This window comes from Pseudopodoces humilis, chromosome 2 (assembly GCF_049639895.1).
Source record: "Pseudopodoces humilis isolate 2021_Gansu_Grassland_sample_001 chromosome 2, ASM4963989v1, whole genome shotgun sequence".
Lineage (NCBI taxonomy): Eukaryota > Metazoa > Chordata > Aves > Passeriformes > Paridae > Pseudopodoces > Pseudopodoces humilis.
In genome coordinates, this window is record NC_142201.1 from 2,891,791 (window position 1) to 2,908,791 (window position 17,001).

At 46.4% G+C, this 17,001-nt stretch overlaps 1 protein-coding gene across 3 annotated transcripts in view; it reads right to left on the reverse strand.

Annotated features, from left to right (window-relative positions):
* ERG (ETS transcription factor ERG) overlaps nt 1-2,368 on the reverse strand; it is a 137,768-nt gene extending 135,400 nt beyond the window's left edge. Inside the window, exon 1 of one of the 3 annotated variants that reach the window (XM_088051945.1) lies at nt 2,327-2,368. The gene's annotated coding sequence lies outside the window, so the exon portion shown is untranslated. Of the gene's footprint in view, nt 1-1,500; nt 1,551-2,326 lie in introns of those variants that run through there. The other 2 variants (XM_014255719.2, XM_014255720.2) reach the window with 2 other exon arrangements.
* Nucleotides 2,369-17,001: the final 14,633 nt, after the last annotated feature.

Sequence of the window (17,001 nt, forward strand, 5' to 3'; positions counted from 1 at the left end):
CAGAAGGAAAACATGTATAATATATACATGTCCATTAGAATCTATCTCTAAGAACCAAATGCTACAGAAATGACAATCCAAAGGGAGTAACACCTCAGGAGCAAAAAGTCCGACTAGTCACACCTAGGACTTATCCTGACAGATCATTTATAAAATTCCTGTAACATGTAACTCTATCCAGTACTATATGATTTGTTTAACTTTGGGACTAAATTGTGGGAGGTGGGGACAGATGCTGTTCAAAGCTTTAAACCCTGAAATGTTTTCGGAGCTGGTAGATTTTTTCTTGGAAACTTTTTCAAAGAATTTGCCATCGTTTGCCTGCATCAGAATATGAAAGAGAAAATAAGTACTGATGTTGCTATGCCAATGTACCATACCTTTGTTTTCATAAATGTCCTTTAAGAAACAAATCAGGCAATCAACATAAAAATATATTTGTCCTCTATGAGGTATGGCTTGGTCTGTTTATGCCTATTTACTTCTGACTGGGAAACTATCAAATAATCTATTTCTCTCCCTTGATTTTTCTCTCAGTTCAGGTGTGTCTGAAATCACATACCTGATGTATGTATCCTAACAAGAGTTTACATTTCATACCCCAGTGGGAAGTTGTCTTTGTCTGCTTCTCTTGTTTCAGTGAAACCAGGGAAGTGCTCAAAGGGTTAAACCAAAGGAATGTGACATTTCTCCATGTGCAGCTCATAGACCTATCCCGGTTTTCCTAATGGACTCAAAATTACATGGGCAGAATGGGGCAGAATGTAATTTCCAAACTCTTACTTCAGAACAGAGTTAATTCACAGAACGACGCTTAGAATACAAATAAAAAACTTCATTAAAGAACGAGCCAATTCCCCACACCGTGGGCTCTTAGCAAAGGCAGCAATGAATGGAAGTTTATGTTAGCCAGAACTCGCAACTCCAGCTTTTGTAAATACAATTACGTGCACTCCAAACTCCTCAGAGAAGTCATCTGGTCACCAAAACAGAGCTCCGCATATCCCTCACTCTGAAAAGCACCAAGCCCAACCATGACTCCCCTCAGCCGCAGGTAATTGAAGGTTTTCCTACGTGCAAGAGCTGCCCAGCTTTTGAAAAGCTATTAGGTAACTGAATGATGAATTGCTGAAAGAATCACAAAGGCACCAACGCTGCTATTACGGTCCAGAGGTGGGGAAAAGTGATGGCGAGGGAGAACGCGGTATCACTTCTGCCCGAAAATCCAGCGGCCAGCCCGAAGCCAAACAGCGTTAACCCTTCCAAACTTCAAAGAAACTCGGGCAGGGTTCGAGCAGAGGATGCCCCGAGCCCTCGGGGCTGCCGGGCTCCAGCGGCCCGGGGACAGCCGGCCGGTCCCCGAGCCCCCCTCGGGGTCAGCGAGCCCCGCCCGCTCCCTGTCCCCGGCCGCTCGCTGTCCCGGCCGCTCCCTCGCCCATCGCCCCGACGGCTCCGCTCGCCGCCGCCGCCCCATCGCAGCCCCGAAGGGAAAGCACTTACCGGGCTGCGGCTGGGGTCAGTCCGGGCTCCTGGGGAGGGGGGACGGGGCGGGACGGGCCGGGGGAAGGCAGCGGCCGCCAGCGGCGGGAGCTCGGGAGGGAGTGAGGGAGCGGGCAGGGGACGGCGGCGTTGCCGACTGCGGTGAGTCACTTCAGTCGGGACGGGCTCAGCCCATCGCGCTGGCCCCCGGCTCCGGGCGCCTCTTCCTCTCTCGCCAATCGCCGAGCGCGGCCGCCGCCGCCGCTCCCGGCGCTGCCCGGCTCCCCCGCCCCCGGCGGGGCGGGCCCGCGCCGGGGGCGCTCCGGCCCCCCCCCCCCCGGTCCCCGCGCCCCCCCCCGGCTGCGCTCGGGGGGGCGGAGGGGCCGGGCGGAGCTGGAGGTGAGCGGGACCCGCGGGGGGAGGACGCGGCGCTCGGCGGGGCCCGGCCCGGCCCGGCCCGGCCCGGCGGGGCCGCTTCGCCCCCCGGCGCGGGGAACAAGAGCGCGTTTGAAGGGGCGAGAACAAGCGCGCGGTTGTGGCGGGGACCCGACGTGAATCCCAGCCTGGCCCCTAAACCAGGTGGCAGCGGGAGGAATAACGGGATGCTCGGGAATAAAAGGGGAGCGAGGTGTGTGTGCGGGGCGGGAGCTGGGGGAAGCAGAGGAGGCTGGTCCTGCCGAAGCTGCAGCCCCATCTCCCAGGGGTGATGGAGAGGGGACCCATCCCGGCGCTGCCATCGGCACTCACCTCGCACGGAGGAAAGGCAGGGGAGAAGCGGGCGGTGCGCCCCGTCCTGTCCCCTGTCCCTTGTCCCGTCCCTCCCTCCGGCGGCCCCGGGGCTCCTTACCGGGGCTCCGCTTGTCCCCTCCGCCGCCGCCTCGCCCCGACCTTCCCCGGGCACGCCTCGGCCCCCGCCGCACCGCCGGGCATCGCCCGCCGCTCTCCGCCAGCGGTCAGCGCCCGGCACCGGCGTCCGCAGCAGAAAACCCAGTAGTCCCTTAATTAAAAATAATAATTAAAAAAAAAAAAATTATAAAAAAAAATAATTAAAAGCGTCTCAGTTTTTAAAGCAGAACTACATAATGTATTAATTGGTTGCTATTAGCATGCAGTTTTATTGAGCATAGCACACAGAAGTCTGATTGTAAGCGAGGAGTGTTTTCAATGAAAGTGGAGTTATTTTAGCTGCAGACATGTTTACATTTCTGTGGTTTAGTCTATAACTTTCTCTTTTTCTTGCTTCAGAATTCTGCTCCATGAAGCAAAGCCCTTAGCTCCCAGACATTCCAAAAAGTCTGCCAAAATAATAGGGGGGGGGAGAAAATAAAAAAATGGAGAAGGAATAAAAAAAACACACACAGAGACCCCCAAGTCTGGGTCAGGCTCAGGGCTGGGTATGGGCAGAGAGACTATACCCCCTCCTCACTCTCCCTCTCCAGTTAAAAAGCCTTCAGGGCTCCATTTCCTGTTTTTAAGGAAAAAATAAAGCGGGTCTAGGACTGATTTTAGACACTGCCTAGACCAGGGCTGGTGGGTGCCGAGGACCTTTAACTCTCTCGATGCCAAAGAGTACCTGATACCACACATCCAGGCCTTGGAGCACACACACACCTCCCTCCCTTGGAGCAGCCCCAGCATAAAAATGGGCTTTTTACCCCTAATGTGTGTTTTTTGGGGTGACAAAGATCCCAATGGTCCCAAGCAACCACCTAGTGCTTGAATGAGCAGAGTGAAGAGATAAAATACCCCCCAAAAAGTGGCACTGAGTGCCCTCTGCTACTGCAGCACCCACCTATGGAGATCTCCTGGTGAGCCTGTGGCGTCCCTTCTGGGAGTTGGGGACAGCGTTGTCACCCACCCCTCCTTCCCCGCAGCCTCCCCTGCTGTGGATGGGCAGCATCACTCGTGTGGCCCTCGGCGTGTGGGCGTGAAAACAACGCGAGCTGCTGGACGTTAAATCCGCAGCTTTGGAAAATCAAAAGGGAGCAGCTCGGCTAAAATTAGGAACACGCAGCAGTGAATGAAGCACGAAAGTCGTGGACGCCTCCCCACAAAAGTCCCGAGTCAAGTTTTCCACTCCAAGGCCTGGTAGGGTGTGATAGGAATAGAAGCAGGAGTGTTCAGAATAAAGCACCCCTGTAATGAAGGGTTGTGTCTCCAGGGAAGGGACGAGGAGAGGTGGCAGGACAGAGGATGCTGATGCAGTGCCAGGATCCAGACAGGGCACCCTGTCCCAGTCCTGCCCCTCTGCCCTCAGCCACCTGCCCTGGGAGGGAAAATCCTTGGATCTGCCAGCAGCAAGGCAGGGCAGGAAAATTCACAGTGGTGTTTCTTGGACCCCTGGCCCTCAACGTTTGCCTCCCAACCTCATCCAAAGCGTTTTTATGTGTGTGTCCCCTCCCCAGACTTTTTATTTTTACATGCCAGATGACTCCTGTATATTTGGACCTCTCGCTTTTGAAGAAGCCAGAAAGCATTATGATTTCCCAATGCTTAAAAAAGAAAAGAAAACACCTTTCCCCCAAGATGTTTTATATTAATTTAAGTATCGGTTCCTGGTTCATGTCAGCCCCTTTCACAATGAAATGTCCTGCGTGGGCTGTCACACCTGCTAAATATAATCCTCTCATTCTTTTGATATTCTGCAAAGGGCCTTTAAAGGTTCACATCCTCCAGTCTGGAGGTTTAATTGCTTCATCTCAGATTTTTAAGAAGCCTTATAAATTTCTGATTTTTGTGGATTTCAAAGGAGCGGGGGGAGGGATGGGAGAGGGATGCGAGGGCAATGCTGAGAGCACTGCACTGACACTGCAGGTCTTGTAAAAGCTCTGACCCTCCAGCCTGTCCCACAGCTTCTGCTCTTTGGGGCAGGCAACTTGAGCTGGTTTTATGAGTTAACAATGAGTTAAATATGAAAATAGTAGCCTATTTCGCTATGGTAAATGCTCACCAGGGAGGAAATCATAGATTCAGTTTTATAGAAGGTAATGGAGTGAGATTACCCACACTAATGTACTTAACTCTTCAGAGAACATAAATCCAGCAGGAGACAGCCCCAAAACCAGTTGATCCCCAAAACAAACTGCAGCCAGCAACAATTTCATCCTTACAAGGTGCTGGTGGCACCAGGTTTGCCTGGTGGAACTGTGGTTAGAAACTCCTGGTCAGAGGTGTGTGATGGTTACAGACTCCAACAAGGATGCTCCTGGGGCCAGAAAATGCCTGGCAGGATGGGAACAGGAGGGCTGGGGGGGAAAATCCTGCAGCCCCAATCTTTGTACACCGCACACAGCAGCTCTCGGTAACACGATGGCCACAAATTCCCTGGAAGTGTGATGCATAATTCCTGTTAAATGAGATAAAACAGCAGAGAGAGGCACACTGAGCGTGCTGACAGCTTCGTGCTACACCCAGATGTGGCTGCAGGAATTGGCACTGTGGCAGGGCCCCCAAAATGCTGTGATTTCATGGAGGAGCTGCAGCAAAGCCAGCGGGGGTCGTGTCCAGCTCTTGGCGTGGCTCCATCTCCTGCATCACCTTCCGAGGCACTCCCAGGGGCAGGGGACAGGCTGGCAGCCCCAGCAGTGACCAGCACACAGGACAGCTGAGCTGCTGGGCTCCCAGGTGGAAAGCTGCTCCACATTGCCACTTCATGCCCCAAAACCCCAATCTTCTGCCCTTTCGAGCCCTACCTGTGCCACTAAAATATTCAGCCAATGCTCCTGCAGAATGCAAGCAGTGGGAACACGAGGGAGGAAAGGGAGGAAGGGGAAGCCAGGTGGGAGGCTGGAGCATCCCTTGCTGTGCCACCTTCCTGCCAGCAGCCCCAGGTCCCATGGCCCTGCAGCTCTTTGCTCACAGCCAGTTGCTCTGTCACAGCAGTTGTCCCCAAAGCTGACCCCGGTGTCCTGTGCAGGGACAAGATCCACCCCAAAGGCTCATTCCTGGAGCTTTCTCTCAGGAGGAAATTTCAGAGCAGATGGGTCTTCGAGCGCTGCCTCTTGCTCAGGAGCGTCGTGGGGAAAGAAAAAAAAGTGGTCCCGTCATTTTCCATCTCCTTAAACACAGTTTTCTAAATGCAAGTTTGAAACAAGCGATAAAAATTAACAAATTATCACATCTGGATCAAGAAAAAAATCCCATAGCCCTCACTTTTCCCATATTTCTTCCAGAGCAGTGGGCCTATGAAAATACATTTAGCAAGTGGCACGGCTTCAGACAATTTTGAGTCTTATTGGCAGAACTAGGGACTGAAGCACTTAAAGGATGCAAACCTTGCTGTGGTTTTAGGTTTTTTTGTGGTTTTAGGCTGTGTTCACCACTAAACCACGTCCCCAGGTGTCGCTTCCACGTGTTTTTTGCAGATTTCCATGGACAGCAATTCCACCACCTGCCTGGACAGCCCATTCCGGTGCTTGACCACCCTTTCAGTGAAGAAATTTTCCCCTAATATCACCCTAAGCCTCCCATGGTGCAACCTGAGGCTGTTTCCTCTTGTTCTGTCACTTGTCACCCGGGAGAAAAGACCAAGCTCCACCTGGCTACAACCTTCCAGGTGGGTGTAGAGAGCAATATGGTCCTCCCTGAGCCTCCTCTCCCCAGGTTAAACAACCAATTAATTAAAAAAAAAAACCTGAAAAAAAGAAGGGTAATAATGCAAACTTCATAGCATTAATCATTGTAGTTCTTATCAATGAAATGGGATGTATGAATGATATTTATTTCTTTTGATATGAAATAACAGGAGTAGAGCATAGATTATTTTATTTTTTTCCCCACTGGCAAAATGCAATTCCAGCACCTGATTTTTCTCATTAGAATCAGAAAGGATTAACATTTTACCTATGAAAATATCATTTAGGATGAACAAGTCAGGCAACAGAAAGGGGACACCTTTATAAATAATACCTCTCCCAGGTGTGGCTGACATTCACTAATGAAGGTTCCCTTATGTAAAAATGACATTTAATTCAGGAGAGATAGGCAGTTATATAGATACATCCTGTTGCCTGGGTATGAACAGGAAACTCTTTTTCAAGGAGCAGAAATTATGGCTTTTTACAGCACTAATGGATTGGTTTTAGTCACAGACTGGACACCTCAATATCATTTTGGCAATCACTGAAAAGACTCTGGTGTCCCTCCTATGAGAGAACCACTTTTATTTAGGGAAGGAAAGATCATTTCTTTTTAAAAGCTCTAAAGTGGCAAAAGAAATGATTTCATTTAGAATTTACCTGTGTAAGTATCTGGTTAGATTATGTGGTTGGGTGAAGGGGATATTGATCACCAGGATATTCAGCATCAGTGATTATTCAGGACTGCTGCGTCAATTTGAAACAATTCACACTCTTTCCCAAGCAATGGGCTAAAAGGAAAGTGAGATAATCTGTTTATTCTCATTTTTAGGTTTGTTTTATTTTCTGCTTACACTGATAGCTGAGTTCAAAAAACAATGTGTTGGCAGGGAAGGTCCAGGGAACACTTGAAACTCCCATGAATTTAGAAGGGGTTTTATGAGGCTACAAGAAATGATGGAGAAGAATTTAAAAATGCCAAAGTTCTGATCTGAATGATTGGAGAGCTGGGATGCTTGCCTGAATCCCTCCTAAATATCTTGAATCTCCAAAATAAGGTGAAACTCTTCACTTTTTTCCCCTGAATTTTGGCAAATAAATCCCAAAAGAGACAAAGCTGAATATCAGTCCAAAGGCAAACTGGAATAATGGTGAAATAAACTCTATGTGCAAATTTCTATGACCAGAACTGAACTCCTCACTCATTCTCAGTTTGGGCTTGGGGGGCAGAATTTGTGCTTTTTCCTGTTTTAACCAGAGCATTTCCCTTCCTCTCTCCAAAGGGGCATTTCTTGGCACCACCGCTGAGATTCAAGGAATAACTCACCCAGTAAATCAATACAGAAGGGCTGACTGGAGCATCTTTGTAAGAACTGCAAAGTTCTCCAGCCACGTGGTGAAAATTTAAAATAAGAAAGATAAAGGTTGAAGTATTTTCAAAAAAAAGAAGGAAGTCAAAGTTAGGGTAGATGGCAAAATGCCATAATTTAAAAAATATTTTCTAGTGAATAATATAACCAGTATATAGAGATGAGCTGTGTCAGAATGGGTGTTTGAACATAAAAAATAGCTGATGAATAATGGATGAAGACAAGCCTGACCAAAAAGAAAATGTTTACACTTCAATAGAAAGCAATTTATAAGTGTAAATACATAAAGTTACTTAATCATTATTTTCTTATATATTTACATTTTTGCATTCCCTTGGATTCCTTGGTGCATGGTGATCCCTGAGGAGGCCATAGCTCAATGCAAACATAATCCAATGGAGAATTAATATCCAGATAAGCATCATTTTTATGTGATTTAAACTTGTGAACTATCATCTCTCCCTTCTTTACTTTAGTCTGCTTCTCTGCTTTCTCTATTTGTCATGGTACCTGCAATAAATTCAAATTTTGCCTTCAGGTCTATGGATTAGTGTTGTTCACACACATGTGTAAATCCAGATTTGTTAACAGGTCTTCATGAGCCCGCAGCTCTAAGAAAGGTGATACTTCTCGATATTTAATCATTTTTCAGCTATTCCCCTACATAATCACACCATTCTATCTTTTATTTGGCTAATTCTCACAAGTTCTCCACAGCATTTCTTCGTTGCCTGTGTCATGCAACAGAAATGCCTGAAATTATTGTCAGAGGCAGAAAAAGGACCTGAAGCTCCAAAAAAACTCCGTGATACACGAATGGGAGAAACTTGATTTTCCACGGCTTCAGCTCTACGCGCACCAACTCAGTCCCAGACACACGAACACACGTTTGTTCTCACACCTACCTTGTGGCAGCGGTGCAAAGAAGTCACGGAGATGCCCTAAAAATGCCATTTGTGTGTGTGCAGGCAGGGCAGAGCTGGCTGGGCTGTGCGCTGCCCCAGCACGGCGAGCTCTGTGCCGGCCGGGCAGGAAGGGAGAGGCGGCTGCAGAAGGTGACTCAGCCGGGGATGTGACACTGAATCACCCTCTGGATGAGCCACCCCTGCTTCCAGCTGCTAAATCAGCACCCTGAAGCAGAGGGTGGCAGCTCTGGAGTGGCAGCAGGTGTGGGGGGAAAGAGGTGCCGGGGCTGATCTGGCAGCAGCTGGGTGTCCCCATGGCTGCCTGGCTGGTGGCACATGTCCTGGATGTCCTGGATGTCCCCAGTCTCAGTTGTGGTCAGTTTTAACAGCTGGACGTGGCACTCGGTGCTCTGGGATGGGTGACAAGGTGGGCATCAGGCACAGCTTGGCCTCAAGATCCTGCAGGGCTTTTCCAGCCTTAATCATTCTCTGTTTCGTATTTCTTTCAGACCTGATGAAAAACGAAGATGTTTCATTCAGGACAGCCCTTTGGACTGGATTAAGTGAAGTCTATTTGTTCTGTCACAGTTTAAAAAATTACATGTTGAACCCCACTGTTTTTTGACTCAAAGTGCCAGAAAACTTGGAATTATGCCACAAAGAAATGCGGTTTCCTCTATTTTGTATCTGAGCCCTTGAACTAACTGAACACTGAAAGATGCTTGTAGGTCAAGACAGGACCAGCCTCACATGCACCATTTATTGCAAAAAGCAAAGTATTCAAAGCATATCTTACCCTGAAATCTGCTGCTGACACTCTGGTTTAGAGCAAAATAAAACTGTAAAATCACAGAAAGGGTTTTTGTTGGAAGGGACGTTAAAGATCATCCCATCCCACCCCAGCCATGGCAGGGACACCTCCCGCTGTCCCAGGAGCTCCCAATGTCCAGCCTGGCCTTGGGCACTGCCAGGGATCCGGGGGCAGCCCCAGCTGCTCTGGCAATTCCATCCCAGCCCCTGCCCACCCTGCCAGGGAACAATTCCTGCCCCGTATCTGACCCAAATTTCCCCCTTTTCAGTTTGAAGCTGTTCCCCCAATGTCCTGACACTGCAGTTCCTGATGAATTGTCCCTTTCCAGCTTTCCTGGGGCTCCTTCAGACCCTGGGTGTTGCTCTGAGGTCTCTCTTCTCCAGGCTGAACAGCCCCAACTCTCCCATCGTGTCTCCGCAGTGGAGCTGCCCCTTGTCAACGCCTTCTCAAACTCATGGCCTCCTCTGGACTTGCCCCAACACTTCCATGGCCTTCAAAACATGACAATAAGTTATTCAAACCAAGATCTGATTTATTTTGTCCAACTAGACACACAGCAGAGCTGGCCATGGGGATCTGCAGTGATGTGACTCCTGAAGGAGGATGGAGTCCCAAAGCCACCATGGTTTTGGAGGAAGGCTGAAGAAAGATGTTGAGGTGATCTTGCTCCTACATTTTTGGTGGCACTCATGAGTGGGATCAAGATCAGGGCAAGGCCTTCCACATTCTTGAAAATACCAAGAGGAATGTCTGGAAAAGGGCAGCAGATGATGCTAAGACAGAGACACAAAACAACTGTAAGAAATCTTGGCTACCATTCAGCAGAATAGATGATGATAATTGGTCCCATCTGGGTTAAAGATTTAGGAGATCGATACATTCTTGGGTAGATGCTCTGTGAAATAGCTGTAAGTGGTGATGTGAAGCTTGCAAACTTCAGCTCACCTCAGCCACCATGTCAAAATTCTGACCTGATTTATGGCTCACAAAATCCCCATTTTAGGGAACAAGTCCTCACCGTTAGGTTGGACTCAATGATCTCAGAGGTATTTTCCAACCAAGCTGATTGTGTGATTCTGTGAAGCAGAAGGACGAAAACCTCTTCCTGTGATCAATTTAGATATCAGGACAAGAGGATTTTTCTTTTTTTTTAATTTTACTTACATGTAAAAAATTCACTTTTTATTTTAATTTTACTTAAAATGTAATTACAAATATTCCACAGTCACCAAAAGAAGGTTGAATGGGGCTCTGAGCAACCTGGGAGAGTGGAAGGTATCCCTGCCCATGGCAGGGGAGTTGGAACAAGATGATCTTTAAAGGTCCCTTCCAACCCAAACCATTCTGTGATTCTGTGATCCAATTATTGCACTGTCTGCTGTGATTCATTTGGAATTTCAAGGAGAGCCCCATTTTGATCAGCCAGCTTTCTGGTTTAGTTTTTCAAATTTGAGAAAATTATTTCAACCATTTCAAAGTTTACCATAACGAAAAATTGGGCCAATGTATCGAAAAGTTTGCTCAAGTAGGTGGATGTTTTTTTAATGGAAAGAACAGTTGGTTCTGCAGAAGTATGGGAATTTTTAGCAAGCACTGCATGCTTCCCTTCAGAAAGGAGTGAAAGTGTTCCTGTTTTTCCAACCAATCTGCCATTTGCACAAAAGCAGGCAGAAGGACATGTTCTCAGTGGGACAATAGCCATTTTCTGGAGAGCAAAAGGAAAACGTAAAGTGCGGTGTTAGAACAGGAGAGGTGAAAAGATAAGATTTAAAAAAAAAACAGAATGAAGAAAGAAAAGTGGAGGGAAATTTATACAACTGTTTCTGGACTAAAACAAGAGCTTTTTCTGTAGAAAAAGTTTGTGCAAACTGCAGCAAATCCCAGGACAAGGTGGTGGAATTGCAAGCCTGGAAAGCCTTGCTTTTTTTTGCTTATATTGCACAAAGGCATCTTTCTGTGGAAACGAGCCCTCTCTGATCTTTTTCATTCTCTTGACGCAGAAATAAAACAACTTAAGAGTCAAATAAAAAGCTGGGAACAGAATAAGCAGTCTGAAACTATATCACACCAGATAAAATTCCCTGGAATTATCTGTGAATTCATTGAAACTGTATTTTATGTTTTTGCTTCCAGACAACTGCTTTGTTGAGGAGGTAATGTATAGATTAAGACAGGACACTTAAACTCTGAAGTTCCCTCAGAGAGTTCTTTCTGGTATAAATCTGCTCTCCTTTAACTTGGATTATAAACAAACTCCATGATATGCACCTGGTTCTGGCAGGGTCTCTATTATTTCGCTCCCAAAAGCAGCTTTATGAAGAGAACACACTGCATTTCAACAGCAATATAAATAATGTTGCAGTTGGGGATCTCTTGCGCCGCTTTCATTTTTCTTTCTTCCCTTTTCATCTGAACTGAACCACACCTCTCTAAAAATACTCACTTTCTTAATGAAAACCATATTTTTGGGCATTTTTTTTCCCCCTGCGTGTGCATGACCTGTTGAAATGCCTGCACAATCTTTAATGTCAGATTCAGACGACACATGTCTTATGAAAAAGTCTGGGACTCAGCTCTCGGCGGGGCCTCCCAGATCTGTCCCACGTCTTTATGAGAAAGAGGGACAAAACCTTCTGGTTTTGGCATTTTATATTGGAGTCTGCTTTAAGCTAGGCAAGAGAGAGAGAAAAAAAAAAAAAAAAGGGAAAAAAAATAGCAACGTAGAGTCTAGACAGAAGAGATTGGGTTGAAATCTGGAAGCTATTCAGTGAGGCTACGGCACATGGCAGCTTGACTGCAGAAAGAGATCACATTACGCTGCCTAATTACACATGAAAAATGTACACATCACTTTTCTTAAATGCTTGGAAAAATAGATGTTCAGATGGCAACTGCGAGCCAGTAACTGAGCCAGTCGTACATAGTTGGAAAGCCTCACAAATGGCATTTCTAAAGCCTGCATTTTTTAATTTTTTTTTAATTTTTTTTTTTTTTTTAAATGTAATTATTGTGTGTGTGCGTTCATAAAACAACTTCTAAAAAAGGCTTTCTAAATTTAGCAGGCGGTTGTGCTGCAGGAGCATGAAAGGTGAAAATCCAGCGTGTAAGCAGGAGGAATGAGGGCCTGATCCTGGCTCCTCATGAGCCAGTTCAGCCAGGTTTCCTTGGAAGTTTGGGTTGATCCACAGGCTCATGTGCTTGTGTGCTGGGAGCAAATGGTGCAGGGTTTAGAGCTCTGGTGGGAACATCCCATGGGAGCAAAGACAAGCAGATGCCTGGGTATTTGCAGCACCTACGGCCCTGAGGTTGTGTGTTTATATCTTGCCTAGAAAATGTTTAAAAGAGAAGTTTCTCCTTTCTCACAGACAAAGGAGGGGGGAAAAATAATCTCATTTACTGTGTTGCTTGAGCATACAGTTCTCCTGTCATCGCCTCCTCCTGACCTCATGGCTCAGGGCTGATGGCTCCTGTTCTGCCCCACTCCTGCCATCCTCCTGCCAGTGATGGGTTAAAAGAATCCAGAGATAAGTTTGGTGGAGTTATGCTTTTTGTTTCCATCTGTTTGGATGGCATCTGCTCTTCTTTTTAGCTTAAACACAAATGCTCAAAGACGGGATGCAAATAGGTCTTGGACTAGATCATCTCCAGAGGTCCCTTCAACCCTAAGAATTCTGTAATTCTGTGATTCTGTGGTTCTGTGATTTTGTGATTATGTGACTTCCCAAGGGAGAAAACAATTTTCCAAGCTATTTCCAAAGTTTTGCCGTTTCAATCCTGCTAATGAGACCCGGGGAAGTGGATGTTCCAGGGGGAAATGTCAATATGTCCATCTGCCTCCCAGACCTTACTTTTCCTAGAAGACTGATCAGAGCAAGAGCAGAAGTGCCCAGTCCTGCCCTCAGTGCCATTCTGGGTGAGCACAGAACAAAAACCAATCCCCAAAGCCCTCTCTGGTGGCCAGGCTCTCCATGTGACTGCTCCCTTGGAGTGCCTTTGAGTCCTTCCCTCCTGGAGCCAGCGGCCAGTCAGACCTTGGCTGAACTGTTAATCCTTCCAGACAAAGAGGAAAGAACATCTTGTAAAGTTTTGTTGCTGTTGTTATTGTTAAAATGGACTAAGCACGGAGCAACTGGCCAAGCTATCTGGCAAAAGTGACCCGCAGAAAAGTCTTTCAGAAGGAAAAAAAATGATCTTTTCTGGATATGGGACTAAGCTTCCCCAGTTCAGGGGGAAGAACTGCACTAATCCAGCTACTTCCAGCTGGAATATGGGTTGTTGTGCTGATTATTTCATCACCACGCTCCGCAGGACCTTCCTCAGCTTCTCTCTTTTAGGGCTGGAAAAAGAAAAAAGGTGCTTTGCTGTTTGCACAGCCTGGGCCTGCTGGAGTCCTGCATGAGAAATATCAGTCACAGGAGAAGTAGACAGGGGCAGAATTTGGGTTGGAAACTGCTCTGCCCATGCAGGGGGCAGCTCTCCTGAAGGAGGGAAGGATGGAGGGCTCTGCCAGACCCTCCAGGGAGCCAGGTTTACCATGGAGGAGCTGGGATGTGGGTGAAAGTGGGAGCCACGACCACATTAAAGCTGTTCCCCTTTAGATCAGGCAGGAACCATTGTGGGCAAGGGCTTCCTTCCCAGGTTAAGGCTCTGCAGAGGTTTGGAATGGATGGATGGACAGCCCCAGCCTGGCCTCTGCTCCTCCGGGTATTTCCCCGCTGTGTATTTTGTGTCCTGCTGCGGTCAGAGGCAGCAGCACCAAACTCTGAGAGTCCTTCAGCAAAGCAAGGCCTCCTCTTCCAGAAGGGTCAGCCTTGGGTGTAATTTATGAGGGTTGTGGTAGCCCTGCTACCCTCTGGCTGCTTGTGATGAATTTTAAATCGAGTGAACTTTTTATGCTCGCTGGTGAAAGGGGGAGGAATGATCGCAGGAAACAAATCGCTTCCTCTGGTCATTCCTCTCGCCACAGCCACGCTATTTTTAACAAATCTTATTAAAAATTATACAACCCTGTATTTTCTGGAATCTGTTTTATTGAACAAGTACAAAACAAACCAAGACAGGAAAAATGCAGCGTTTGGAGCAGCTCCTTTTGCTGCAACTGATTTAGCAAAACAAGCCACAGGGGAACGCAAATGGCTTTCTAGAACAGCTTCCTGCGGCCATCCCTCTCTCTCCATGTGGAAGAGAGGAATATTTTACCAGCTGCATCACTTCATGCAATAGTAAATTATTCTAAGTGTTCTGGTCACCACAGAATACACTGTCTTGGAGGTTATTCCCATTATCAGAGTTATTTGTTTAATTTCTTGCTGCAGCCAGCTTTAAACAGCATGTTTTCAAAAAATATCGTCCAACCCATGGGTGTCTGCTTAGCTGAAGGGGCTAAAACTGAAAACAGACCCTCCAGATTTGGGCATTTCCTAGGTCAGGGTCATCTGGGACAAGATTTTGATGGAGGGAAATTCTTTCAAGATTTCTAGCAAGCTTCTAGTTTTCTAGTAAGTGTTTACTGTGTTATCACCTAAAAATTATTAATAAATTTGGAACTCTTATGGGCAGATGTGAAAAACTGCTTTTTCTGCAGCTATGTCTGGTGGCAAGAGGTGAGGCTGATGATTAGATAATCGTAATATCAGTGTCAGCTTTTTGTTCACTCAGGTGTCTCCCCCTCACTGTATTGGTACCATTCTTTACCAGCTGCTCCTCACTCACAAAGACTGAATTTTGTACTGAGACATTTTGTATAAATGCAGAAGACATCAGACTTGCAAACAAATATAAGTTTGGGCCCTGATCATTCCAAATATTTACATGCCTAACTTGAAATTATTTCAATAGGGTTTAGGTGCCAAAAGACCTTGATGAAGCTTTTCTGGATGAGAAATGACACTACAAGGTCACATTATCACAGGCAAAGTATTGCTATTTACCATGATATCCTTGGCACATGAAAGGGGATCTGCTTTTGAATTTGGTGTCCCCAGCCACAAAATTTTGTCTCCATTTGTGAAAGCACACTTTAGTGAGTTTGGCATGGAGGAATCTCATTAAAGGTTTGGGAAAAGGGGCAGGAAATTTTCTATATTTCATCTCTTATGTCTTATCACTACCAGTCAGAGCAATAATGTTCCTTATGATGGTGGGTTAAGTACTTGTCCTACTCATTTTGTTATTGTTAAATAAAAATTGTTAACAAGCAATTACTGATCTGGATCAGGTATAATTATTATATACTGTAATCAGAAACAAAAGGTTCTATATTCTTTGAGACCCACCAGCATATATCTCGGTGTGTTCCTCCTGTTAACCCTAAAATGAAAGTCCTAAACCAGATATTTTGTGAGATTTTAGACAAAGATCACTGTAATAATAAATGTATTTATTTATAAATTTTTTTTTAGATAATAGAATAGCCTCAATCTCTTGAAAATGAAAATATTTAGAACATCTTGCTCTCCCATGTCTGAAGAAATCACACCATGACACACCTGAACATTTTCAGCCCTGGGTAACAAATCTGAAGTAGAAGTTGTCCCGTATTTCTCTCCCTGTGGGAACCACAGGTCGTGTGGCTTTTACTGGTTAGGGCTCAGTTATTTTTATTTTAGGGATCAGAGGATGAAGACACCTTAGATATTCAACCATGTATTTTATCCAGAATGTTTTTCCATTGGTTTCCCTTTCCTACAGATCATTCCAGGAGATTTATACCTCAACGTGAAACAGGTTGTTCCTCTCAGAGATGTTTTCAATTTACAGTGACTTCAGGAGATAACAAAGCTGTTTGGTTTTTTTTTAGGATATCAAGCTTAATTATCATCCTTGTTGCTTTCAGGTCACATCCTCAGGGGTCACCTCTTCCAGGAGGTTGCTCCAACACCTGTGACAGCAGCAAACTGGGATCTGTCCTGCAGTGCTGCTCACTGATTCATTCCCTGGAGTTGTGCCTGCAGACTGCAAGACCCTGGATCTGAGCTTAGCACTGTGGATTAATCCTGAAGGAAATCCTGCAGGTCTTAAAATAAATAGCTCCTGTATGAAGACTTTCCCAAAATCTGAGATGCATTTAATGGTAAGAGGCCCAACATCTGCTGGGAGAGACCCATCCAAAGAACAAGGAAATTCTTGAATCCGGATGATCTCAAGCCCAGGCTGAGCTTAAATGTAAGTCCTGGTGTGAGGATGTTACATCCTCCTGTAAGTGAGGGTGTTTTGGGCAACTGAGGCCTCTCTGCTAACAAGGTCCTGACACTGACCCAACTGCAGGCTGGAGGGAAAAAAAAATTATAAAGCCCCAATCAAACAAGCAAAAAAACTACAGAAGAAATAGCACCATACAGAGGTTCAAGTGTGAGGCAGAAGGGAGAAGATGCATTTCAACAGGAAAACTGGTTTAATCTCCACCTAAAGGCTTGTTCAGGAGACCTGAGGGTTGGAAGGAACACTGGCCTTTGCAAAGGCCAAAGGGTGACAGCCCAGAGCAGAGGGATCCACACTGCTCGTGGCACAGAGCCCATCAGACAGAGGGAGCACATCATCAGCCAAGGGGAGAGCAGCAGCAGGCTCAGGACCTAAATCTCCTTGGCTGGGAAAGCTGCCTGCTACCAGCAAAGTCCAAGGAAAGGTCAGTGCCTGAGGTCACTGGCAATTTTGGAATGATAGAAAACCCCACTTAACCCTTTGCAGGCTGTTGCCACCAAAACTTCTCACAAGAAAATCCTCTTTTTACTAACGCCACCTCTGCAATTTGGGATAAAATTTCCCATCAGCTCAGAGGAGCACAGGTTCACAGTGAGCAGAGGACACCCCTACTCAAATTCTTGTCCCACTATTCTTCCACCCCCCAAAAAAAAGAAATT